This window comes from Archocentrus centrarchus, chromosome 16, assembly GCF_007364275.1.
Source record: "Archocentrus centrarchus isolate MPI-CPG fArcCen1 chromosome 16, fArcCen1, whole genome shotgun sequence".
Taxonomy (NCBI): domain Eukaryota; kingdom Metazoa; phylum Chordata; class Actinopteri; order Cichliformes; family Cichlidae; genus Archocentrus; species Archocentrus centrarchus.
In genome coordinates, this window is record NC_044361.1 from 17,329,736 (window position 1) to 17,357,658 (window position 27,923).

The 27,923-nt window shown below is 39.2% G+C and overlaps 1 long non-coding RNA gene across 2 annotated transcripts in view; it reads right to left on the minus strand.

The window, feature by feature from the left end:
* The window catches only part of LOC115794617 (uncharacterized), a 99,163-nt gene that overhangs the window by 12,071 nt on the left and 59,169 nt on the right, over positions 1-27,923 (minus strand). The window contains exons 4-5 of one of the 2 annotated variants that reach the window (XR_004021182.1): positions 16,763-17,032; positions 11,508-11,570 (exon numbers count right to left, since the gene is read on the minus strand). This is a non-coding gene — a long non-coding RNA (uncharacterized LOC115794617). The remainder of the gene's footprint in view (positions 1-11,507; positions 11,571-16,762; positions 17,033-27,923) is intronic. The other variant, XR_004021183.1, reaches the window with a different exon arrangement.

The window sequence follows — 27,923 nt, forward strand, 5'->3', positions numbered from 1 at the left end:
CGACTTTGGGGATATAAGCTATCCCAAAAGCTCACTAAACTCACATTAAAGTATCATTTTTCAACTTTTGCAAAAGTTAAATAGCAATAGTCTTTTTTTTTGTTTTTTTTTTCTTTCCATGACCACTGCTGCAAGTTGCAAATGGGACTTTTTTCCTCTGAGATGATAACAGGTTTCATTCTTTTACTGAAGCACTTAAATAGTTTTGAATGGCTCAGCTCTGTGTAAAACTCTAGCATGTGGTTCTGGGTACATGTGTGCAGAAAGCTGCACATAGTATAAATCTCACGAGATATAATAACATTTGAGTCTGTGAACCTGTCAGTTCAAAGACTCTTGGGCATATAGAGCAGTGATCTGGCAATTTAGAGTAAATATAGGCCATCTAATGTTTGTCTGTGTAACTTGATCAAAGCTGCAAACATACAGTTTTGAAATGAATGCTCTCCCTATCTCTACTGTTGCTTAACTCTTTTCATTTCCTCATGAAGCATTTTCAAGTAAACAGTGTCATGTTTGAAGTCAAATGTGCTGACTAGCAGCACAGGCATGAAGTCAACACACTGGAATGCACTTCCATCCCCACAGGAGTGGAAGGATGAATTAATATTTGATTGACATGTAGTGAGCCAAGCTACTGAGTGTAAAATGTGTGCTGAAAGCATGGAAGAAAGTACAGAGAGAGGGGCATAATGATTGATTGACTGTACCTACTGAGCAATTAGAATGAGATTAATTGGTTAGTTGTCACTTCATTTGACTGTTATTAGCCAAGGAACTCCTCTCTGGAAACCATTTAAATGTGAGCTAATTGACATAATTGTTCTGCAGACGACAGAACTCCTGTGGTATTACAGAACGCAGTAAGCTTTTCAGTCCTTGGGCTAACAAGAGAACAATATGAACGACAACAGGAAGAAAGGAAGGCAGAAAAATCAAGTAAGATCAAGAGGAAGAAACAATATTTTGTATGCGTGCATGTTTGAACAGCATTTGGGGTCATGGAAACTAACTGCCTGACTGTTTTGGCCCGTGGATTAGCCAGGATATGCGTCCACACTAAGTCAAATGCTTCTTTAAACATATGCGCACACACAAACACACACACACCAATCCCCACACAAGGTCAAACTTGAAAATTAGAGCAGTGTATAAGACGACCTTGTGAGGCTCCTATTAAATCCTATACACGTTTTATTTGGTTATGATTCTTCAGAAGCACTAACACATAACACATCGTATATTCTTAAGCTCATTATCCATTCATGATCTTCCTGACTCATTCACTTTAAATGTTGATAATGTTTCTTTTAATATTTAAATATATTTCACATATTGAATCATTGTATAATTAATCCAATGCCGACTGCAACTGAATGCATATTTTTAAACCTCTATCGTTCTCTTTTTAACTTGCCCGATAAAACATTTGAACATTTCCACGCATATCTGTGTGGGAGATTAAGCGGAGTCAGCCTCCAAAAATAAGCTGTCATGAAGATTAGATGCCATCAGCAGTATTGAGGCTTTTGCCCAAGGATGCAATAGCATTCATTAAGAAAGACATCAAATTACGCGCCAAAGTGATGGTAAACTATGAGTGTCTCAGAGATATGATATAAACCAATTAAGGATAGTGTCTGTTTTCACAGTTCTAGGATTATCAGTGTGACAAATAAGCACAAGACTAGAAGATGCATTGAGATAAATCTGCTGCTGGAGGATCTTCTATGAGTTCAAACGAGGACACTTCTGTAACGCATCTGCAACCAAATCTGTTTCTTTGTACCCAAATCGTGACGAACTGTTGAAGAGTTTGGATGACTGATTATATTTATATTATATATATTATATTTTTCTTTAAGTACCTTAAAGAGATGGCACGAACATTAAATGATAATAAATATTATGATAAAGTAATATATCTTTATCTTACATAAGCTTTTTCACTGAATAAGAAATAGAAAGCTTACATATTTGCAAGTAATGGAGTTTACTTTGGGACTTTAAAACAGGTACATGCCCAAAGGAAACAAAGAGTCTAGAAGGCTGTTGGTTTAAGCCGACTCTTAAAGTACCATTGTTAAGGATTACAAGACATCTTGTCCTATATGGAATTATTTAAAATGACTGCAGATAGTACACTGAGTATAACTATATGTTTTTATTCAAGAAATATTTTTAGCACTACTTTAAGAAATCAAACGTATGAAAGCATGTATTTAAAGTACACTGGATTACTGAGCATGTCTCCTGTTAGTACTGCACATTCTCCGACAAGATAAAATCTACCCACCATCTGGAAAGAATTACAGTATGTTACAGTTGAGCATATCGTTCCCTTGGCGAACAGGAAATGGTTTATTTCTCCTGAGTGGAGCCTGTCCCAGCTAGGGAAGTGGCTAACCACATGAAACTAGTGCGATCCAATCTGTTTACACACAGTAATTTGCACAGGTGAGAGAGGATGGGCTGCTGGGATGAATATAGGAGCCTTGTTTTGTCACCCACCGCTAAGGAATTCAGGTTGGTTAAAAAAAAAAAAAAAGAAAAACTCATGAATTGATTTCATTTATTAGGCCTAAAGTAAGATTTGTTCATGCTTTAAATTATGTATGCAAAAATGGATGATGGATTTGTTTCAAGGTGAGAACATTTCTGAAAAATCGGGCTGTAAAAAGGTATCTGCATTTAATTATAGCGGCAGTGTCGTCGGCAGGGCATAGATACCACAGGAGTGTGAGTCTGCCCCACCCCCCCACCCCCCCCCCCCACCCCCCACCCCCCCATCAACCGGGCTTTGTACGACCACAAAAAGACAGGCAGGCACACACAAATGCATAAAGGGACACACTCTTGTGTTTTCCAAGGATTCTTGTATTTTGAGAAAGCAACTCTTGACAAAAGATGACAGACCCTTCATAATCAACCTTCTACATACAGCAGCCTCACTGAAAAATATTTTTTATGCTATCTACAAAATGCCAGCATCTTATTGCATTTGTATTTTTGAAAAGCTAACAGAAGGTTAGCTTCCATGTATTTATTTTAAATGATTTTCATTACTCCGGGTTCATTCCCTCTCCCAACAGTCTCCATCCTTTGCACATGTCCTTGAGCTCCATGTTCTGTGTTAGATTTTAACTTTCCCACTTTCTTACTTTTCCTTTCAATTCAAGGTCACAAAAAAAGGGTTACCTCATTCTGACAACTTGCCTGTATCTTTTTGCATAACATACCACAATCCATCCTCACTCCTGTGGATTTGCCATTCTTATGAGGTTATTCTGACTTGTTTACAACCTCTCCCTCCCTCGCTTCTCCTCAAATCATTCATTTGCCCGTCAGCATTGCTGATCGTTCATCACTGATACGGCCATTCCTCCATCTTTATCATCCATCTTTAGCAGCAGTTGTTTATGTCTGCATGACTCTCTGCCGTGCTGTTTACTGACCGCCCTTGCTTTTTTGGGCTCCTCTCCTTCAACGCTTTACTCTGTTCAATTTATTATAACTTGTTTCATCCCTTTCCATCTTGCCGTCCATCACTTCGATGCAGACATTTTGAAATCAACACTTTCCCTTTCTTTTCATCTTTCCATCCAGTTTGCTCACCTTTGCTGAAAGTTAGGTCTTTTCTGTCTTTACCCACCTCTCTCTCTCTCTCTCTCTTGAAGTTATTTGAACTTATTTGGGTTTCTTTATTAAACAATCCTTCGCCGTACTCCCCATCTTTCCATCTGTGTCTACAATACATTCAAAGCTTGTTCCATTTGGAGACCATATGGAGCCGATAAATGCTGTGGTCTACACTTATTTACCTCCGAGGATGAAAGGCGGTAAAGAAATCACAAATATTTGACCACAACAAACCAGGTAACACCACCCCCTGTAATGGGTATGTGTGCGAGGAGCCTGAGCTGTAACGTTTGAAGGCAGACTGAGAGGCAAGAGTACGCACACAAACACACACATCGTCAGGCCCTGTCAGACATCCATCTCACACTTCAGTAGGCTATTTATTTTTTCTGTTTTATTTATGCAGCAATCTCCTTTCAAATTCAGCTCGCACCCGTTCGTCTGACTGAGTGGCTGGCCTTTCTTTTCAAAGTGTAAAATTTCATAGACCTTGGGCAAAAATGGAAGAATGGGTGAGAGGGAGAGAGAAGAAACACTGCTAAGGTAATAACCTGATTTCGCCTCAGTTGGTTTTGATTTAAGAGAGGAAGAGTGTGTCAGAGAAACAGCAGGCGCTCTTCTGTCTCGCTTCCATGGCAGATTTTTGAAGAGAGAGGCAAGAGAGGGAAGGAGACGCAGAATGAAAGGAGAGACAATGCGAACAAAGAGAGATAGAGACAGTGAATCACACCCCATGCCAATAAAGTGAAGTGAACTGACACAAAGAAACAGAGATACCATTGAGAAAATGAGCGTTCTACAGAGGCAGACAGGGGAAGGGAGATGGAGAGGAACGAGTGGGGGGTGGGGGTGGGGGGTATTAGCGGTGAATGAATTTTTAATAGCACAGAGATCAACCATGCCCAAGAGCTCAAACAAAAATAAATACATTGCCTCCTTATTTCAAACCTCCTTTTATAAAAATATAAATACAGTATTTTTTTTTTCTACCAGGGTTTTTAATCACTCAGGAAACATGACAGTGTACTTGACACCAGAAAACAAGGAGAAACCCTGACAGCAAGATGGGCAGGGACAGAGAGGCTTATGGGTAAATACAACATTGCATGTCACTCACACCACATACACACCAGCCAGCTGATTACCCCAGGTGTCGGCATTCACACACGAGGAGCATTTGAATTTTAAACTCCTCCAAATACATGTGCCAGCCCTCACCCATCTGTCTGTCACCCTGCAAACGCCCTGACAATAGCACGAGCACAATTAACTTAAGCTGAGAGAATGTGCCAATTTACCCCCCCATTTCCTGCTCACAGCGTCAGACGTTTCTTTCAAATGTGTATTTTTTTAGCATAATATATGAGGCAGGCCATTTCCCTTGCCAAAAGCATCTCCATTTCAGCAAGGTTGTCCCAATTTGCTGATTTTGAAGTGCATCCCAAATTAGTGCGTAAAACATTACAATTTTACCAGCTACTGCATGTTCCCTTCAATTGTATGTCAGCATGAAAGGTGATTTCAGTTTAAACAAAAAGCACTCAGAGAGCACAAACTTCCAACAAGGCAGCTCACTCTCTGGGCAGCATTTACATTTAAGGGAATGCTACTGTATTTTGGATACACTGATCAAGCATAACATTATGACCACCTGCCTAATATGATGTTGGTCCCCGTTCTGCTGCCAAAACAGCCCTGACACATTGAGGTGTGGACTCCACTAGAGCCCCGAAGGCGTGCTGTGATATCTGCACCAAGATGTTAGCAGTGGATCCTTTAAGTCCTTTAAATTGCAAGGTGGAGCCTCCATGGATGGAACTTGTTTGTCCAGCACATCCCACAGATGCTCAATTGGATTGAGATCTGGGGAGTTTGGAGGCCAAGTCAACACCTCAAACTCATTGTTGTGCTCTTCAAACCATTGCTGAACCATATCTGTTTTGTGGTAGGGTGCATTATCCTGTTGAAAGAGGCCACAGCCATCAGGGAATGCCATTTCCATAAAAGGCTGTATGGTCTGCAACAAGGCTTAGGTAGGTGGTACATGTCAAAGTAGCATCTACATGGATGGCAGGACCCAAGGTTTCCCAGCAGAACACTGCCAAAAGCATCACACTGCCTCTGCCGGTTTGCTTTCTTCACATAGTGCATCCAGGTGCCAGGTGTTCCCCTGGTAAGCAATGCACACACACAAAAGGGGTCAGCATGAGCAGCCTGACTGGTCAGCAGCTATGCAGCCCCATGCACAACAAACTGTGATGCACTGTGTATTCTGACACCTTTCTATAAGAACCAGGATTAACTTTTTTGTCAATTTGAGCTACAGTGGATTGTTTGTTGGACTGGACAGCACGGGCCAGCCTTCGCTCACCACATGCATCAATTAGCCTTGCCCACCTATGACCCTGTTGCTGGTTCACCACTGTTTCTTCCTTGGACCACTTTTGATAGATACTGACCACTGCAGACTGGAAACACCCCACAAGAGCTGCAGTTTTGGAGATGTTCTGGTGCAGTCGTCTAGACATTTGGTCCTTGTCAAACTCACTAAAATCCTTGTGCTTCCCCATTTTTCATGAGTCTAACACATCAACTTTGAGGGCAAAATGTTCACTTGCTCCCTAATATATCCCACCCACTAACAGGTGCCATGACGAAGAGATAATCAGTGTTATCCACTTCACCTGTAAGTGGTCAAAATTATGAGACTTCTTGTCAGTTTTGGACCAATAAATCATTAAGTTGACCTTGAAGACCTTGGTGTATGTAAACCCACACGCATGCACACAAACAGTACCAGAAACATAACCTCGTTGGCGGAGGTAAATATGTCCCATGTTTACATTACATATTCCTGCAGTTCTTTAGTTTTTCCTTTTCCAAAATGTGTATTCAGAGAGAAAAAATACTTTTGAATTTAGCCTTTGAGTTAAGAAAAAAAATAAGTTTATGAACTGTGCATTATTGCTAGCCATAGAACAATGTAAAGCTAGAGAACTTTGAGTCTGCATTGCAATTGAATAAGGATATGCATTAATAACGATCAACTACATTCATATTATGCCTCATGACACAAAACTCTGTGTAGTAATAAAGTTTGCATGATAATTTCAACATTGAATGATGTATGTTGCTTCTTTAGGCACAAAAAGCTGTAAGTAACTGTCAGTGTGGCAATAATAATGTTTCCTGTGAGGCTGACAGCCATCACCAAGGCTACAGGCATGAAACCAAGACAGTGGGAAAAATTTCTATAGACTAGCTTAAGAAGCAGCAAGACAGCAGCTGAACTGAATTTCTCATTGTATTTCTTAGAGGGTAGGTTGTATGCAATTATATGAAAACATCATACATGTAGACAGATTTTATTTTTCTCCATGCAAACTGAAAAGGAAGTTAGAGAAAAATCCAAAATAGTCTCAAAGTATGCATGTGCAACTCTTTTATACATTTGGTTGGCATTCACAGAATTTATTAGAGTCTAGATCCAAGTATTTGGACAGTTATTTATTTGTTTGGCAGTTGCTTTGGCCCATTGAATTTCAAATAAAAATGGATGCGCTTTCAAAGTTAACAGAGTGTTTAATACACTGAACCATCTGGGAAATCACAGTTGGAAACAGCTTGAAAGAGGGCAGGAACTTTTGTAAAATACAAGCTAACTGTTACCAGTCAGATTAACAAGCCATAGGATAAAGCACAGAAGTTGGAAAAAGGAACAGACTGAGCAGTTTAGAAAGTTAGCATGCACTCAATGTAGATTGCCATGTAGTTAGTATGTCATTACATAGTTCTTGCTGCCTTATTAAGAAAAATTTGTCACTTCCAAAACATACTTAGCAAAAGACTGGATAAACCTATGTCTTGTGATACCTAAAACATGGCTGTAGCTGCATCCTCATCAGCCAGTGATTCCTCATGGGACACTGACAGGTCCAAACCTGCTGTGGTTTGGCTACAAGAACGTGGCTTGAAGCCTGGATGGATGGATTTTGATGGATTTTTTTAATGACTGAAGACCCCCAATGGCTTCTCACTCTAACATTGTTCCACCTCTTTGCACTGAAAAATTTATTTCATTATTTGGCTGTATGTTCTTAATATCATTATGCTGTTTAATTATGAAATGTTGTCCGGGTTAATTCTCTGTGGTGTTCTGAGTGCAAAGAATGATCCTCTACACTGTACTGTGCAAAGGTTTTGAGTGACCCATCATTTCTTCATATTTTGCTAGGAAAATGGGATATAGGTGCTATCATACATGGAAAAAACAGAACATGCTTGAAAGGAAATATTTGACATGAAGACCTTTATTCTTCAACAGAGCCTGAATTCTCTTGGGCAAGGTTTCCTGTAATTGCTTTACGTAGCCTTCAAGAATAGTTCTCCAGGCTTCTAGTTCTCAAAATTCTTCTTTGGATGATTTGCCTTGTAGAGAGCAATGGACAGAAGTCTTTTATTTAATATGCAAAGGATTTTTGGTCATTGACAGCATGGAGTACAATGTTGTTAATGACCAGTTACCTGCCATTTCACACCACTGTTTTTAGAATGCTTGTTTTTGGCCAAGCAACTGCCCCTGATTTTGAGCTTTTTGAGCCTTACTGTTATCCTTACTTCATTCTTTTTTTCCTTATCTTTGCTCGTATGGTCACTTATTTACTCCTCATATTAACAGATAATTACAAAGTCATCTATATGAAAATGTTCAGAAAGTGTCACATGTCCAATTACTTTTGAATCCTTCAAATCTGATTTTTAAGTCTCATAGAGTTCACATAAACCTCAAGTCAAAGTTGAGGTACGGCACTTCTAATATAGTTTCCATTCTTTTATTTCAAATTGAATGTGCTGAAGGATGAGATGAGAATGAGGCTGAGGAATTCACCAGTGACTCTCTGATCACAATGAAAGAGGAAACACTGGAGCAGAGCCAAATGCAGATGATGTGGTGGATGCAGTGATGGAATTCATACCTTTCCCAACCTTTGTGTAAGAGTCCCTTCTGTTGTTTGACAAATCTGTTGAGTTTTCATTTTTAATTTTTCAAGGCAATGGACTGATTAAAATCCCAGCCTGCAGTTTCAGAAAGCAGTTCAGCGGTGTGTTTTTTCTAAACCAGTATGGATCAACAGCCGCTGAGAATTTGGGGTTTGATTGTTGGAATCTCCTACGGGGAGGACGAAATCTGTGCAAAATCTCATTAATCAAACTCAATTTTGATTTAACTAAAGTATAACCCATCTTTGTTTTTTTTACCCCAAACACCCTTTTGTTTGTATTAACACACCAAAGCAACTATATTCTTCTATGAGCAGAGAATGACTGAACAAAAAGGAAAAAAAAAATGCTAATAATATATAATCCTGCACTGACCTGTTATGCCTAAATCCATGATTTTATTGCTGCTTGTTTCTCCTTTACACTACCTCCCTATTTCCAGTCTTTAACCAATTCATCAGCTTTTCCTCACTCTATAGCAAAAGCCTTTTTCTGCCATCTTTTAGCCTCTTTTTCTTTTTCTTTCTGTCTTTTACAGAAAAAATCTTCCAAACACACCACTTAAACTTTTACTAAAATTTCTTACATACTCATTTTGCTAACAGCTGAGAAAGTAAAGTACGGTTAGGATTATAACAATTGCCACAGTTGCATCAATAGCATAATAGGAATATGACTTTGGAATGAATGTTATATCATGTCCCTGGGCTCTCTGTGTTTTAGAGTTAATCTGCCATATTTGTTGGCAGCTGTTGTTTATTCAGCCTAGATCTTGAATGGAGAACTGCAAGCACTGGTTTCTGTACACAGGACTGTATAGTTTTTGTACTGATAATACACACAGAATAGTCAAAAAAAAAAAAAAGCCAGTGTTCTCATCCCTGAGTGTCAAATAGTGCTCTTCTGTCAGAAGCTGCTGCCATCAACGAGATGTGAACAAGGTGTTTTTTCACTTACTGTCTGCAATACTGGACCGTCCTGTTTGAGAAGCACTGATGTCACATCATGCGTTTCACAAGGTTTGGTTAAGTTTGGTATCTAAACTACTTGGTTAGGTTTAGGAAAAGAATATGCTCTTTATATAATGTTACCATGGACATCAGTTTACACATGATGCTAAGTGTTCTGAACAAGTTTGTTGCTAGTTGGGAATGACACCCATTACACAATTTCTATGGTCAGTGAGTCTCTAGGACACCAGTGGTTTCTAATGGCTCAGTCATGCTAGAGAAAAAATAGGACAGCAACCGCCTTGCGACTAGGAAAAATTGGTGGGTGAATTTTTTCACATTCCAAATGGTCACCCAACAACTGAGCGTGCAAAACCCTCAAACTTTTGGTGACCACTTTTCGTTCACAAGGCATTTGCGCAGATCACCTGGTGGGAAGCAACCTGCCTCCAAACAATTCGACTGATTGCAATCACTCTCAGACATACTTGCAAATGTTTGCAAATAACTGACTTCTAATTTATAAATGTAGACAGATTACCACCATGTAGCAATCAGTCAGAGTCAGTCTACACCTGTGAGTGCATCTCATCTGCGACGTGTCTCTTTAGGGGACTCCACTCAGCTGTTTGTCAACTCTGGTTGTGTTCCTATATAAAAGCAAGGTCGCTGAGCACCTATGTCATTTTGCCTTCCTGCAGCAGCTATGTTGCTATTTGTGGAGGAATTTCTGAATTTCTCTTTCAACTCTGAGGTTTTGGCTGGACTTTGAATGTAAGTAATCAATGTGAATTACTGTTTAATGTGAATGTCTGTGTATGTAGACAATAACAGATTTGTCATTTTCACCAAATTATAATTTAATTGCCATGCTACCACAAATAAATTGAATGCAATTGCTGACTTGACCCCATTCAATTGCAAACTGATGGCAGACTAATGTCAACGGGTTGCTGTTTTTATTACTATCTTGATGTACCAAATTTGTTTTGAAGACAGTGACTGACTGTCAGTCGTTGCGAGTGGTCCCCATCTCCGAACCAACAATTATAAAGGCTATGAGATAACAAACTTAATGCACATGGTCATAATAGTTTTGGTTGTGCTGCATACTATTTTCTCTACTGTGACTGTAGCATAACACAACAGCAGTATTTGAAACCTTGAGAGTCAGTACAGGCTGAAAAATCCATAAAATGCTGACACAAACTGATGAAGACTGAGACAAAAATTTTTAAAAACAGAGTAACATTTTTTCACTGCATGCTTGAAATCTCCAAAAGTGAAAATATGTAAAGTATTCCAAACAATGTTTTCTTTGCCTTCTTTCTGTAATAACGTCATATTTGTTTTGGGCACAATGAGCAGCTAATCAGTGACTCTAAATTTTCTCGAGTTGTTCGGATATCTGCATTAGCTGCAGTGATAATAGCAGGTTTCACAGACTTATAAAGCTTCTGCATGCTCATCCTCAGTGAGACGAACATGGACTAACAAGCACACAATACGTGTTTCACTGAAGCAAATTCAGCTGTAATACAATAATATAAAGTTGTACCACATTTCAGTTCATACTGGAGCAGTGGCATTCTTCCCTGCACCTATTCCTATTATCACGGGCTCTTAAAATGACTAAAATTAAAACTCACATTAATCCGACAGTGTAATCCCTCTATTGCATGGAACAGTCTTTTCAGTCTGAGTGTGGATTAGAGAACACTGAGACCCTATGTTGGTGGTCACTGGTGTATAACACCTCATAAAGATAATATGCCGTGTGTGTGTGTGTGTGTGCGTGCTTGTGTTTTTCCTGCTGTGGCGGTGGTCAGCATAATATAACACAAAAAGCCTGCGTGTGTGGGAGGGGTAGGGTGTTGTACATGTGGATAATGTGCTTCTTTTACCCTTTGTGGTTACCTGGTGAAGAGGAAAATCCCTATGAGGTGGTCTTCTTGCTATGTGGACTACAATGAAGGGGGCCTGTAACAGAGGAAATGGTGAATTAATAAAATAAGCCCCCTGAGTAGAACACTGTTTGACTAGTCAGAGGGCTCAGAAAAGGGCTGGAGGGAAGGGTCTGGTTGAATAAAGAAAAACTGGGGACCGCAGATAAAATGTCACTATTTGCACATGTTTTCTGGCCATTTATAGTTTTGCAGTGGCGTGCGGAATATATTACAGCTTGATGCATGCTGCCTGTACTTGTTGTTATCCTTTACTGAATCAAGAAGGAAATAAAGGTGTACAACTGAATAGTTACAGTATTTCACTTTTTGTCTCAGTGATCTGCAAACAAACACATTCCCCTGTCCTCCTCACCTTCTTTCTAACAACTCATCATGCTGCTCACACAGCATCCCATACACTATCTTTTAAGTATCAAGGCAATCCTAGCTGCAAACACCACAGTGAAAGAGAGGACAAATGCAACTCTTGACCCAGACACATTTGCTTAATGAAAATCTGAAACATTAATAAAAATGCTATCGGTGAGAGATGCATGGCTGCTCACATCTCACTGGAGCTGTGAATGAATATGTTCATTTTGAACGGTTGCTGCATACCCAATGAGCACAATCTTAAAGGTGTTCCTTAATGTAAAAACAGTTCATCTTCATTTGAAACAATGATGTTTATTGGATTATTTGTGTGTGGGTGTGTACGCGTGGTCCGTAAAGAGATGTACAGTATGTATATATATTCATAGCTGACTTTTATAGCCATGAAAGCAGGTCCCACTAGTCTACAGTGGCAAATAAGAAGATATTATTTCATTTATCACCACTAAGAGCTTATACTGTAGAACAGTAAAGCTGAATGCTGATAGTTTATCATTAATCATTTACCAAGTCAACTATGTGTATTAAAATGCTATTCAGATTTATCATTTAGTCTGGTCTGGTATTTGGTGACTTTGTCAAAATATAATAGAAATGACATTATTATTGTTGTTTGACACTTTGATGAATGGTAAAATTAAAAAACATTATATCCCTAAGATGCATTGTTTCTGTAGCGGCAACATCTTCCCATTAAAGTAGCGCTCCTTGTACACCTTGCATCATTTTTTTTTACTGCACCCATTCTGCTGGAACATTTCTGGCACACCGAATTAATCATTTATAGAAAATTTTGATTCGTCAGTGCAGGATAGATGGACCCTGGTCACGCTGTATAACAAAGCATGGGTGGGCATGAATAAAGTGTCAGGTACAGTCCAGAACAAAAATCTCCTAATCTCCTTACTTTTTGCTGTTCATTATTATTTTACAGGGCTGCCGTCCCAAAAACATAAGGCCCCTACCCTGCTCAGCCCAGTCTGCCAAGCTCCAATGCTGGGTTTGATATTCTTCCAACATCCAACAGGCTATGATTATTTCATTCCTTTTTTAACATAACGCATCAATTATTCAACCTTTGCTAGACCAGATTTGATTGGGTTTTTATTTAACAAAAATGACTGTGTATGTGTGTGCCTCCACCCATCTAAAGGAAGACTGAATATAAAATGTTCCGCAAAGATAATACCTCATGGCTTGGAAGAGTGATGGATGGTGAAGGGGTGGAGTAGAAGAGGAGAAAAAAAAATACAAGTGCTCTGGAATAAATGATGACTACATTAGCATAGGATGGCAAAGGCTCCCTTCACTCTACAATAAATTGCTCCCCGTCTTCAAGGCAAACTGTCCACACAACAAGTGCAACCATGACATTGGAAAGTGTGTGTATGGGTGTTTGTCTGCTCTGATTCTGCTGGAGTGTAGCACAGCTGTAGCCCTGCAACAGGCATGAAAAAAAGAGATTTCAGTTATTATGTACTGACACAAATCTGTTACATCCAGAGTTTTTCAATGTGGTTAAGTAAAGTCAAACACCCAGCAGTGAGTGAGGTAAACTTTCACTGTTTAAATGTAATGAAGGCCTTAAACTATAGCGCTCAAAGCATTTCATTGTTATATTAATTAGTTTGCGATGCCCAAGACTCATTAATTCATACCTTTTCAAAAAATTATCCCGTTATCCTTTTGCCTCATTTCCTCTTTCTTTCTCTCTCTGTCTCACATGCACACACACTCACTTCACCTCTCTCTTCCCTGCCATTCCTCTCCCCTCCTTGCATCCTCATCTCTGCTAATGAGCCTACTTAAATCTATGCCAAAACACAAACAGCACGAGAAAAAGAAACGGGTACAGTGCTTAGTCTGTTTGTTAAAGGATTCATCATGTGAGCTGTTTTCAATAAATAATAAATGCAAGCACTGACTTTTGTCTGCAGACGAGACTTTGGAACATGAATTATGCATTATTATTCTTGGATAGGGCAACACAGGGACAGGGTGGCCGTGTGTGTTGTGTGTGCATGTGGAAGTGTGCACGTGGGGCAGATCCTGATACACACTGCGAACACAGTGTTTCTGAGTCTTTACAATCAAGGCATGTGGACACAGCTCACTGTGATTACAACTCTAAAGACATTGTTTTGTTTGCAAATACACATGTTGCCTAAACCTTAAGCTCCTGGAAACTCAATTTGATTTTTCTGTTTCAAGTTAAAAAGTTAAAAGGATCGCAAACTGCAGTGCTCAACTATTATTAGTAGTTTATCTTATTCTAATCAAGTCTCTTTTATGGCTGGATGATGAAGGGCAGGATGTGTGTGTTTTCACTCAATTGCCCTGTGTGTGGGAGGTGTGTGAGGTGGCCCTCCCAGCACATTTGTGTTCACAGTATTTTTCCATTTGATCCCTACTCTCTCCCTTTTCTCCTCTTTTTGCTGCTTTTCCCTACCCTATAATCACTACAACAACAAAGGAAGCTTCATTCCTGCTAGACAGTGGAAAGGTTTCACTGACAATGTTAAAATATCTGTTTTTTCCCTCCTTTTACTGTCTGTTGTCACTGGGAAACAAGAGTAAAAAAAAAAAAAAAAAACTTGATTGAAAATCAGCAAAGAAGAGAACAATTACAAAGAGGAGAAAAGAACTCACATCTACCCATGACAGCAATCATCACTGATCTCTGCTGTCATTTTACTCCACAGTAAATAATTCATCAAAAGAAACAAAGGGGAAACAAATATGCAAATAGACCCCAAAAAGGCCAGTAACATCGGCCTAATGCCACAAGGGAAGAATAGTAGAGGATTATTATCATGGCAGGTTATGACTGTGATGAATCTGAATTTTTCTTGTTTCATCTACCTTGACAGTACTGAAGTCACAAATACACAGAGAGAGAAAAAAAAAACCTGGAGGGATTTGAGGGTTTGATTGAGGAGAGGAGGGAGGGAGGGATTAAGGACAAGGGGAATGGAAGGATTGGGGGGGTGGAGGCAGAGGGGTAGTAGACATCGGAGGGAAGAAGAAAGAGATTTGGGAGGGGATGGGAGGAAAGGAGGGAGGGAAGCTTTTGAGGGTGTATTCGACAGTACTGTGAAAGGTAGCCATCAACGGCTTTGATGAAAAGTGCAGGCCTTCTAAAGCTTAGGAGTGACAGCATATGATTTGGTCAAAGCATGAAGCTTTTCAAAGGTAGACATTCTCACTCCCATTCATCTCTCTCAGGTTGAATATAACTTTTGGGCTGAGCTCTGGCAAAATTCCGAATTGGTTTGACAGATTGACTGCATATTGTCCCTGTGACTTACTGACAGTCGGCTGCCTGGAAATGTAGACATCTTGAAATGAAAGGGGATTATATGTAATGTTTCAGCAGCACTAAGATCACAGGCTATGCAAAAAGACACATTTTGTATCTAGAAAGTGACATAAAATGTGTATCTTCTGTATACTTTAAAGAAACCTAATTATCTTTGCCCTGGTTCTGTAACAGTAGCCATACAAAAATGCAAGATGGACGTATCACAACTTTGAATGGACTTCCAAAACTGAAATTTCAGTGTTGAAGAAGCACAGAAATCAAATGTACATTTTTATGTGTTATAAAGCCAGCCTTCCTCAAAACATATCCCTTACTCCTGCAATACACCTCTTGTGTATGTTATCCAGTAGAGTATGTGCTTCCTCCATTTGGCCACATAGTCTTCTTGGAGTGGTGCTTGAGGCTTATTAGCAGTTTGGCTTGGTAATGTGACAATATGGACAGGCTTTGTGAGCCAACAGTCGTTAAAATCAAGGGCTGAGGTTTACAGTCCCAGGTCAGTGATAATAGGCAACGGGCCCGTCAGATGATGCCACTGTGTCATTTTCATTCACATACATAAATACATAATGTTTGAAATTGCATGCAATTTAACACCTACTCACACAGCCGGACAAACACACACTCATGATGCTGCTCTTACATGTAAAAGCATGCACCAAATTGAAAACACATGTCTGTGAGGCTCTGGTCTGATTTGTAACTCTCTCTCACTCTCTTTCTCTCTCTTAAGAACACACACACACACACACACACACACACACACACACACACACACACACACACACACACATACACACACACACACACGTAGATAATAGTGTCTAATTTAGGCCCTCATATCTGTAGAGTTCTCTAGAGGACTGTATTTCATCAGAAATACACTGATGACCTACATACTAGGAATACACACGTGCACACACACACACGCACACACACACACACACACACACACACACACACACACACACACACACACACACACACACACACACACACACACAGTAATATAACTGCAAATGCTTCTACACTGCAACATATCCCTACACTATAGGGATACAGACGCATACACAGCAACATCCGTGTACAGTCTGGGTGCCACTATTCATACCCCATCACTGAGATGCAGACATACAGGAGTGTAAACGTGTCTCTAATCAATGTATATGTTTCTCTGTTCACCCACTCCAAATACACACACACGAACACACCTACTGTATACAAAAAAAAACATATGAACTCACTTTGAAAGTTTAAAAATGCCCATTCAAAGCCTTGAAAAAGAATAAAATTTAATAGCACATGTTCATATTGAAAATTATTAGCTATAATATCTGCTCACTTGCAGCACATTATAGCTGAACAACCTGGTATTCAATGTAAAATTAAGCATGGTTTATCCTATACAGATGTAAGAACAAAAATATATAACAAGATTAACTAAACATGATCAGGCTTCAAAAATGTAATAATCTATCTTCTATTATTTTGCAGTTCATTTCAGCGCTCACCAGAAAACTCTTTCCAATGACTCCAAGTAGAAATACATTCCTGAGAGCTGTTTTGCAGTTGATTTCCACTTTAAGTGGTCCTGGTGTCCTGCTGGGGGCAAATCTTCCAATAATGTGATATAGAAACTGCACCATGTTTCTGGTGAGGAGGACTGGAATTGCTGTATCGATGCTGTATTATGCATTCTGTTGGCACCAGACAGTCCTCCAGTCATCATTCATCATTCATGGGCATCTTCTGTCAGCATTTCAGTCTATGGCCAAGAGGACCTGACAGCAAATGACAGTGAGCAAGAGTAAAAAGGAGGAAAATGTAACTAAACACACCAGAAGGCCTGATTCATACACAGTCATCAAACACTAAGAAAGAGATTAACTCAGTTGCACTGACAGAATGAAAAATAAGGAGACGCAGTAAAATGTCAACTTTTATGAAGGAGAGGAAAAAAATAATTGTCTATAAAAAAAGACAACTATTATTTTTATGACATACATCCTGAAATCTTGTAGTGACTCCATATGCTGAAAAAAAAAGCCAAAATATATTCATCGGCAGGTTAAGGAGACATTTAGAGCCCCTGAAGTAAGAGCTTTGGCAACAGTTGGAGACATAGGCAAAGACATTTATGGGTGACTGTCTGCTCAGTACCATGCTTATAAATGGCTAAGAGAACCTGACTCATACATATTATTGGTTTAAAGGAGAAGGAACCGAGCTTGGGACCACAAATGATGCAGAAATAGACATCTGAACCAGCATGGAAACACATTAACTATTTTCACATTTATGGGTGGTTAGTGGAACTCAGCTCAACGGTGAAAGAGGACCTGACTCATACATGGTGGCGTCTATACTACCTTTTAGCACCACAGCTAAAAATTTATAGTAATAGCAGCTTTTGGAGCTGATGTTGGACCACAACTGATGGCATACTCATTGGATTGTAATTCACAGACACGCTGCCTTATCGGTGATGTTTATGCAACAAATGAAAGATCCTAATTACATTTCTATCACTCAGTAATGACCATAATAGGATAACTAATTGGAATATAATTGTGACATAGACGTTATTAGATGTTACTAAACATGTATCAACTTTTCATCGGCCTTTAGGAAATATTATACTGCTTCTCCTGAACTAAAACAACTTCTGTTATATGCAGAAATATCGATTCCCGCTTCACTCCCTAAATGAGTATACAACACATTCACAGCCTATGATTATATAATTATCTGTTGCCTCCGTAAATCACTCTAATTATAGGCACACTGCATGCGCCAGCTGAATGAAATGCAGGCAATGTTTTCATGTACATAAATCGAGCTCGTAGAATCAAAAGATTCTGCTATAGTTTATTTCACTAATAGCGTGGATTGTTTGAGGCAGTGGATATGAAAGTTTGCACGTTAGTAAGTTGATCAAGATGCTGATTAAATATGTAAATATGGGACAAGCTGACACCAGACAGCTTTCTATCAGCATATAAGGAAGACAATATTAATTTCTACTTCACTAATCAAACGCATAGATACTCATCTGCTGAGTGTGGATATCATGCTGACCTTCTGCAATCCGCAAGTTCTACTTATGTATCAAACAAAATATCCTTTTTTAAAACAATTGTGAAAAAATATCCAGGTTTTATGACCTTTATGATCTTTGTGGAAGTTTCCATTTCTCCAGAGGGAACAGTTATTCTTCTTCAAGGCACAGACCATCGTTTTGGATTTTCCTTTACATTCCAGATGCTTCTATCAGGGTGAAACTTTAGGTTCCCCAAAGATAGCACTAATAGATACAGATTGTTATTTGTTCCATCTATTCTTGTTTTTTTAAACCCTTTGTTTCACATGTTTCTTCATAATTCACAGTTATGGGTAACAGTGTGGGATATCTGGGTCATGTATTGTGTTCTGCATAATATACTGTAAGTATGTATTGTGTTGTGTTGGTCTACTATCTGTAATTTTTACTTTAACACGCCTTTCAAACTTGGTCGCCAGACTTAAATTACATTTATTTCAAAGTGCATTAATCAAGAAACAGTTAATAACACATTTCAGCAAGACTATGACACCATGACTGACTGTTCCTCCAGCATTACTGAGGTTGATATGTGAAATGTCCTGACATATACTGGATAGACTGCCATGCAGTTTGTAGTCAGGATGAATTTATAATAGTTTTTCACTGATTTCTTTTAAACTAGTACTTCTAAACTATCCAATAGTTGTAATGCATTTAGAAATATATTCTCATAGACCTGCAAACACGTCTATAGATTTTCTTTACATTGTTTCCCTTTGCTTTATTCATTTCAAGCTTCATTTTTAGTTTAAAATTCATCATTTATTCAAAAATTCTTTCTACATTTCATCAAATCTGAAGCAGCTAGATATTAAAAAAACAAAAAACAAATACATAAATGCATCCCAAACTAACAAAATTGTCCAAATAAGCATTTCTAGATACAGTTACTTTATTCCAACTGTCATTTCTTTTCTGTCTACAAATTTGGCAACACAAATGGAATGTCATGAAATGAGGCAAGTTGAAATTGAAAACCAATCAGAGTTTCTATTGTGTGTTTTATTTATTTTTTTTTTTTTTTCACAAAAAGAAAAGGAGAGAGAAATTTAAGGAGATAGACAATGTAAGACAGACTTGCAGGCAGGCACAGAGTATGAAGAGGCTGAGCAGAACAAACAGCATTTTGTAATCACACATTCAGAATGTGCTACCAAGGAGCTCAGCTACTGTTATGTAAACCAGAATGAAACATTCATGGCCAAAAACCTCATCTGACTATCCACCCATTGAGATAGTGCATGAAAGAGGCATATGGAGGGTTGGCTACTATCTGAATCTCATCCGTAGAAAACAGGAATACTTGGAAAGTCTCTGTGTGGTAGGCAGATGTCAGACCTAGTGAAATACAGGTACACTGCTTTCATGAAGTAAAAAAAAAAAAAAAAAAAAAGAAGATGCTGCCAGAGAAACTAAGGTTATATTCACACTCTAAGTAGAAGTTTCGATAGGGACTGTTGAGGTGAAGGCAGAAGATAAGAGGGGTATATAAGAGGGAAGAAGAGAAGACAATATAGATAGGGATTAGGCAATAAAAAGACAGATGAGATCAAGAGACAGTTCTGACATGCTCAGGCAGCCAATGCTTTCTGTGAGCCTGGGAGCAGCTGAGCTGAGTGGTTACACACACACACACACACACACCCACACACACAAACACACACACGCACACACATATGCACAAAACTGTGATGTGGTTAGCCGTGACTCTGTGTCTGACTGGGTGTATATATGAGATGTTTAGAAAGGGGCTGTACTGTAGGAAGTTGTGCCAGATCCCCAACACCACACCCCACCAACATAAGGAGTAGGAGACTTAGTGGGCTTTTGGCTTCTGTTGTGGTTTCTTTAATTCTCTCCCCCTTTTTTTTTCCTGTCTCTGACTCTCACTCAATCTCTGTCCTTGCTGCCTGTCTGTTTCTCAGTCCAACGCTCTGCTTCCCTTTGGCTGTTTCTCCGGATTTTCTTCTCTCTATATCCATCGATCTTTCTCTCATCCTTAACCCATTCATCCTTCACTTTCTTCAAGGCGATACACATCCATGAATAACATTTAAAGTTATCTAACATCATGATATCTGCATGCAACAAATCAAATAGGAAGGCGCAACTCAAAATCGGCAATCTAAATTCAGTCAAGGAGAAAAGAACATGACAGGCGCTCTGAGAGCCTTGTGACAGTACGCACACTAAGATTGCAAGCTTTTTACAAAAAGCATCAGAAGAACCTGTCCTACAAACAGCTAAAGAACCTGATCTTTTACACATGTGTACGCCAAAATGCTGTAATTTGACCACAAGCAGAGTTTAGTTTCTAACTGTAATAAATATGGGAACCTCCAGTCAGATTCTGTGATCATACGGTGGTGGGCTTTGTTAAGGTTTTGGGCTTCTGTTGTGGTTGCTTTGTACTTCATTGCCATTTTTTTTTTCCCTACGATTATCATGGCATTCTTCATCACTCAACTTCTTCTCTCTTTCACCCACTTTTCTTTTGAATATGATTTCATTATCCTTTAATGACTCGAATGTGAGCAATAACTACATTGGTTCCTTTGGTTTTTTTTAATGCTTATAGCTGCCCACACAGTTTTTGTTCTCTTCCTCCCTTCTCCTTCTCCTCGTCTTTCTTTTTAACTTACAAAGTTTTAACCTGCCTTTTGCATCACTAGGGACACAGGTTGGCTTAAGACTCTTTGATTTTTTTCAGTAAACCCATGTGTATACACCCACACCTTTTACACAGATGCACCGAAGCACACAAATACAGACAGAGTACCATGGGTCTATGCGTACACACATGGAACCTGACAGTCTCATTTTCTACCTATATATACACACACACAATCTGCTAACCTTCTACCCAGCACCCCTTGTTCCCCCCATTTACTAAACCTCAAACACTCAACTTAATTAAACCACACTCAAGTCTGGATTATTCAGCTATGTTGTTTGAGAGAAAGTGAACCAGCTATTAATCATGTTGCGGGACCGAAAACTGTTTACATCGACACATTGTGGGGTCTTCGCTTTCTTGTGGGGGACTGATGGGCAGATATTTTTAAGGACAGGGTAATGCTAGGATTGGGTTTGGGCCAGGTGTCTAATTGGAATAAGTTTCAGACAAACGTTGTGTGTGTGTGTGTGTGTGTGTGTGTGTGTCTGTGTGTGTGTGTGGGTGTGTGTGTGTGTGTGTGTGTGTGTGTAAATTGCAAAAGGTCATAGCTTCCTTTGCCATGGCTTTTATTCCTTGTTGTGTTAATGGCGCGACCTTTGACCTATTAATAGATTCTAAAGCTACCCTTACTTGCCTGCTGCCCATCTTTCTTTCTCCTGGTCGTGGGGTTTTTTTTTTTTTTTATTTCTCTGTCTCTCTGTCTCTCAGTCTCTATCTCACTCTCTGTTCCCTAATGAAACTGAAACTGCCCTCCATGTGGGGTAAAGGGTCAGAGCCCCCAATGCACAGATATACACATGCACAAGTAAACATAGAGCCGTGGATGGAACACATACATACACATGCAGAGAGGACACATGCAGACATGCACACATCCATGTGGATAAAAGGATAGACCCCCACCAACACTGCTACTGCCACACAAATACACACACCACACACACTGACCCAGAAATCCCCTCTCTATTATGCAGAATATCAGTTGGCTGATGGTAGAGCTGATTATGCAGCTACCCTCTGCTAGCCCACAACTCCCTGGTGAATATCTGCCTTTAAAACTCCAATCCCAAATGTCTTTTTAGCATATCAATAGAGAATTACATATTCCTAAACAGTGGGACTTACGTACATACAGTTTTTCACAAGTTTCTCATCTCATAATGTCACAGTATGAGTCTGTTTTTTTTATGTGTGGGCACAAACATTCCACGCAAAACACATTCAAAAGTAACATTTAGCCGTCATACTGATATAAAGACTACAGAGGTTTCCTGTCATGATTTTCTTCTTTGTCTATCAGCCAGCATATGCATCATAAATATTGTATAAGCAAATTCACACATGTTATTTTCTGAATCATAATGAGCAAAAAAAAAAAAAAAAAAAAAAGTAAGCGTGTGGCAAAATCTGAAATCCTAAACTTTGTTTTTCTTTGGCCATGTAATGCTGGGCTCAGACAAATGAAATCCACCAGAGTGCATGACTTTAAGTGGCTGGTCAACTTTTAACCATTCACAATTGTTTGCTCTCAATGCTCTGTGCCAACACTATAAAATATAATACATTCAGTGATAACCTAAAAGTAAGTAACGGTAATTTACTGCATAGAAAATACTATGAGTGAACATTTGAACATTCCAACACTTGGATACAAATCATTCTTGTTTTAATCACTAATATTCTCAACTGGGTATTCACTGAAATTATTTAGATCATATAAAAGTAAATCATACAAGACTGCTTACATAAAACTTTTATTAGATAAGCCAACTATAAATATTAAAGAGCACTGATTTAACAAATTTCAAATCACTAACTGTATTTCAGTTGTATATGTGGGTGGCTGTGGCTCAGCAGGTACTGTGGGTCAGCTACTAATGGCCAGTGTGATTTTACAATGAGAAAAGAATAATTATGGCTCTTCTATTCTCTATTTTCCTTGGGCAAATTTTAATTTGCATAATGCAAGTTTTTTAGGGCAGCACGGTGGCGCAGTGGTTAGCACTGTTGCCTCACAGATAGAATACCATCTGGAAGGCCTGGGTTCGATTCCACCTTGGCCCAGGCCTCTCCCTCTCTCTGTGTGGAGTTTGCATGTTCTCCCCGTGCTTGCGTGGGTTTCCTCCGGGTACTCCGGTTTCCTCCCACATTCCAAAGACATGCACTTACTGGGGTTAGGTTAATTGGCTAATCTAAATTGCCCATAGGTGTGAATGTGAGTGTGAAAGGTTGTTCGTCTCTCTGTGTTGGCCCTGTGACAGGCTGGCGACCTGTTCAGGCTGTACCCTGCCTCTCGCCCTATGACAGCTGGGATAGGCTCCAGCGCCCCCCCGCGACCCTGACCAGGATAAGCGGAAGTGAATGGATGGATGGATGGATAATGCAAGTTTTCTTAATTTAAATAGGCTATTACATGTGGATTCTAACAGAAGAATTATACTGGCAAACTAGAGAGGACAAAAACAAGTATGCCATCCCATAAATGGCTTGATAACTTCAGCATTAATAACCTGACCCTCAGTCATTCTTGCTACATAGTCAATTCATATTAAATGTGAAAGCTTAATGTGATGAGTAGAAAACACAGTAACTAACCTCAGATCGCTCTGCAAATGCACTGGCATGACTCTGTGTCATGTGGCTGGATTTATGGATTGGTGCATTGTAGATGAATGGAGTACTGAACCTAAGAAAGATTCCTTGCTAAGAAAATAAGAAAGGTAATCTAGATTTGTGTGTCTTTGTTTGCATGTGTGTGTCCTTATGTGACCACACATGCCACATGCTTGCATATTTGTCTGTTAACATGTGCATAAGCATGTCTGCAAATTGGTGTGTTTGGATATGTGTGGGCTTGCTCACTTAATCATGAGGAGATGTGAATGCAGCCCCTCTTGCAGTCCATTGATAATGGTATGCATTGCAATTCTGCATGTTTTAGCTTGGTAATTGAAAGGCCATCTGTGGTCTACTGGGGAGATTTAGTAAAGGGTAAACTGCAAGGCTCATTATTTTAGGTAACGAAAGCCAAAATAAATTAGTTTGTGTCCAGTTTAACCTTCAGAAAAGTCAATTACAGTAAGTAAGGTGTTTGCATGTGCAGTATTCATGCATGTTTTTCAGGACTTTATTAAGAATTGCATATATGATCTCAAAGAGCAATAATAAAACAATGTCAATTTGACCTGTAGTTCAGGGTAAACTAAACCAGACAGTACTTTGTCAAACAGACAAGATACAAAAACAAAGATAACTGATTACACCAGGTGTGTGTGTGTGTGTGTGTGTGTGTGTGTGTGTGTGCAAGTGTGTGTGTGCGCGCGCGCCTGTTTTAATATGTCTGCAAAGACCATAAACATGGAAACGGACATGACCTGCACGTCTCAGCAGTTTCCTGTGTAAGCTGAGCTCTGTGTGTGTGAGAGTTCTCTTGTCACTCCTCTAGCCTGCAGAACAGCCCTTTTCACTTTATCGTTGTGCCTCAAAATCTGCGCACCAGCCCATGTGTGTCTGTCATTAAATGTATGTTAGTTACCATTCATCTCCTGTCACCCGCAATCCTCTCTACATCATTAGGACCTGTTAGGATCAAGGGTCTTTTCTGGTCAAAGTTCACTCTTTCAAAGGTAAGCAGTCAGTAGGTCAGGTTTGGTGTGAAGTGACATTGAACAAGCACAAAGCTGTAGCCTTGACACCTCTGAGGACTTAGGAGGACTTAGGAAAAATGGACACCAACATCTATGCAATAAGGAAAATTATTTGGGAATTTGTCCTGAGGGTAGAACTGGTAGTTTAAGATTCAGACATAGTGCCAAATCACAACAGTCGTCTCAAGGCACTCTGTATTCTAAAGTAAAGACCCTGTAATAATTACAGAGAAAACCCGACAATCAAAATGACCTATGAGCAAGCACTTGGTGACAGTGGGAAAGAAAAACTCCAGAATCAGACTCAAGGAGGCGCAGTCATCTGCTGCAACAGGTTGGGGCTGATGGGAGGGAGACAGAACAAAAGACATGCTGTGGAAAAGAGCCAAAGATTAATAATAACTAATGATTAAATGCAGAGTGGTGTATAAACTGAAAAAAGAGATGAATGAAAAAGAAAAAGTTGCATCATGAGAACACCACCACCCCCACCCCACCCCAGCAACCTAGGCCTATTGCAGCATAACTAAGGGATGTTTCCAAGTCACCTGATCCAGCCTAACTATAAGCTTTATCAAAAGGTAAGTTTTAAGCTTAATGTTAAAAACAGAGAGGGTGTCCTAGGAGCCTGAAAGCTGAAGGCTCTACCTCCTACTCTACTCTTAAGTATCCTAGGAACCACAAGTAAGCCAGCAGTCTGAGAGCAAAGTGCTCTTTTGGGGTGATATGGTACTATGAGGTCTTTAAGATAAGATGGGGCCTGATTATTCAAGGCCTTGTATGTAAGAAGAAGAATTTTAAATTCAATTCTGGATTTAACAGGGAGCCAATGAAGAGAAGCCAATATGGGAGAAATCTATTCTCTCTTTCTAGTCCCCATCAGTACTCTAGCTGCAGCATTTTGTATCATGTGTTTAATATGTGCATTGAAGGACATATCCTGGTCAAAAATGACTCCAAGATTTCTTACAGTGTTACTGGAGGCCAAAGTAATGCCATCCAGAGTAAGTATCTGATTAGACATGGTTTCTAAGATTTGTGGGGCCGACTACAAGAACTTCAGTTTTATCTGAGTTTAGAAGCAGGAAATTAGAGGTCATCCAGGCCTTTATGTCTTTAAGACATTCCTGCAGTTTAACTAATTGGTGTGTGTCATCTGGCTTCATGGATAGATAAAGCTGAGTATCATCTGCATAGCAATGAAAATGTATGCAGTGGTTTCTAATAACACTGCCTACGGGAAGCATGTATAGTGTAAATAGAATTAGTCATAACACAGAACCCTGTGCAACTCCATAATTAACCTTAATGTGTGAAGAAGACTCCCCATTTATGTGAACACATTGGAGTCTATTAGATAAATCTGATTCAAACCACAGCAGTGCAGTACCTTTAATACCTATAGTATGCTCTAATCTCTGTAATAAAATATTATGGTCAACAGTATCAAAAGCTGCACTGAGGCCCAACAGGACAAGCACAGGGATGAGTCCACTGTCAGAGGCTGTAACAAGATCATTTGTAAACTTCACTAATGCTGTTACTGTGATGAATTTTGAACCCTGACTGAAACTCTTCGAATAAACCGTTCCTCTGCAGATGATCAGTTAGCTGTTTTACAGCTACTGTTTCAAGAATTTTGGAGAGAAAAGGAAGGTTGGAGATTGGTCTATAATTAGCTAAGACAGCTGAGTCAAGTGATGACTTTTAAAGTAATGGTGCCACCTTAAAAGCCTGTTGTATGCAGCCAATTAATAAAGATAGATTGGTCACATTTTAGACTGAAGCATTAATTAATGGTATGACTTCTTTGAGCAGTCTTTTAGGAATGGGGTCTAAAAGATAAGATGGTTTGGAGGAAGTAACTATTCAAGTTAACTCAGAAAGATCAATCAGAGAGAAAGAGTCCAAATAAGTATCAGTAGTACTGAAAGTAGCTGAACATAAATGTGTGTAAAACAGTTATGAATATTTTTTTCTCTAATGGTTAAAATTTTATTTGTGAAGAAATTTATGATGTCATTACTGGTTAAAGTTAAAGGAATACCCGGCTCAACAGAGCTCTGACTCTTTGCCAGCCTGTCTACAGAGCTGAAAAGAAACCTGGGGTTCTTATTTTCTTCAGTCAGTGATAAATAGTACGATGTCCTAGCTTTACAGGGGGCTTTTTTTTTTTATAGCGCAACGAACTCTTTGGCTAGGCTAAATGAAGATCTTCTAAATTAGTGAGATGCCATTTCCTCTTCAGCTTACGGGTTATCTGCTTTAAGCTGGTAGCATTTAAGAAAAGGTAAACTCTAAAAAAAATGAGTAAATGACTTGTACTATCTTATTAAGATAATTCCATTAGTGGATTTAAGCATCTTGAATAATCATAAGGGTCTCTGTGACATAAAGCGATGCATGCCACAACCCTGTAGCCCAACAGGTCCAACTCATGCATACTGGCATGACAGAGAATATATTATTCTGTCTCTCTCTCACTTCCATACACATTTTGATTGTTGCTTTATGTTAACTTAAACCTTAATAAACCCGTTTGTTTTATGACTAATCATAGTGTGGACAGCATCCTGTCACATTCCTTGAGCCAGTTTGTGACACCGTGGGGGCATGCTATTAAAACAATAAGCATCTGTGTAAAGAAGAATGAGGCAAAACTGCCCAAAAGATGACTCATTCATCTTGTGTCAGTCTGTGTTGAAAAAAGCAAAGCAAAAAAAAAAAAACTTGAAAGGGGAGGAAGTTCAGGTTCACCCTGGAATTAAGAATAGGGGCTGTTTAGCTTACATACACAGAGACATCTGTTAACATCCACACACCAACACAGCAGTTCCTTCACACTAACACACTCACTCAAACACTGCCAAAACAAATATTTCACACAAGCACTAAGTCAACCTATTCACCCAGTCCCAGCAGTTAAAAGCAAAGTTTTGCCCTCCAGCTAAACTCTGACCATAACCGAGTCTGTGCTTTCAAGTTATTTTATTGAATTCCACTTCACTGCTGTATTTTTATTGTTTTTATTTTGTTTTCTATACTGCTGCATTCTGTTTTATTGCTGGAGTTTTAATGTTTGACAACTTGGGAAGACTGGTGAACAAAAGCTTACACAGTGTACCAGTACATTCTTTTTTTTTTTTTTTTAATGTTATATATCAGGACATTGTGTGATTATGTTTTATTGCAATCACGGTTGGGGAAATTTGCAGCGATGATTATGACAATGCAGCCACACAGCG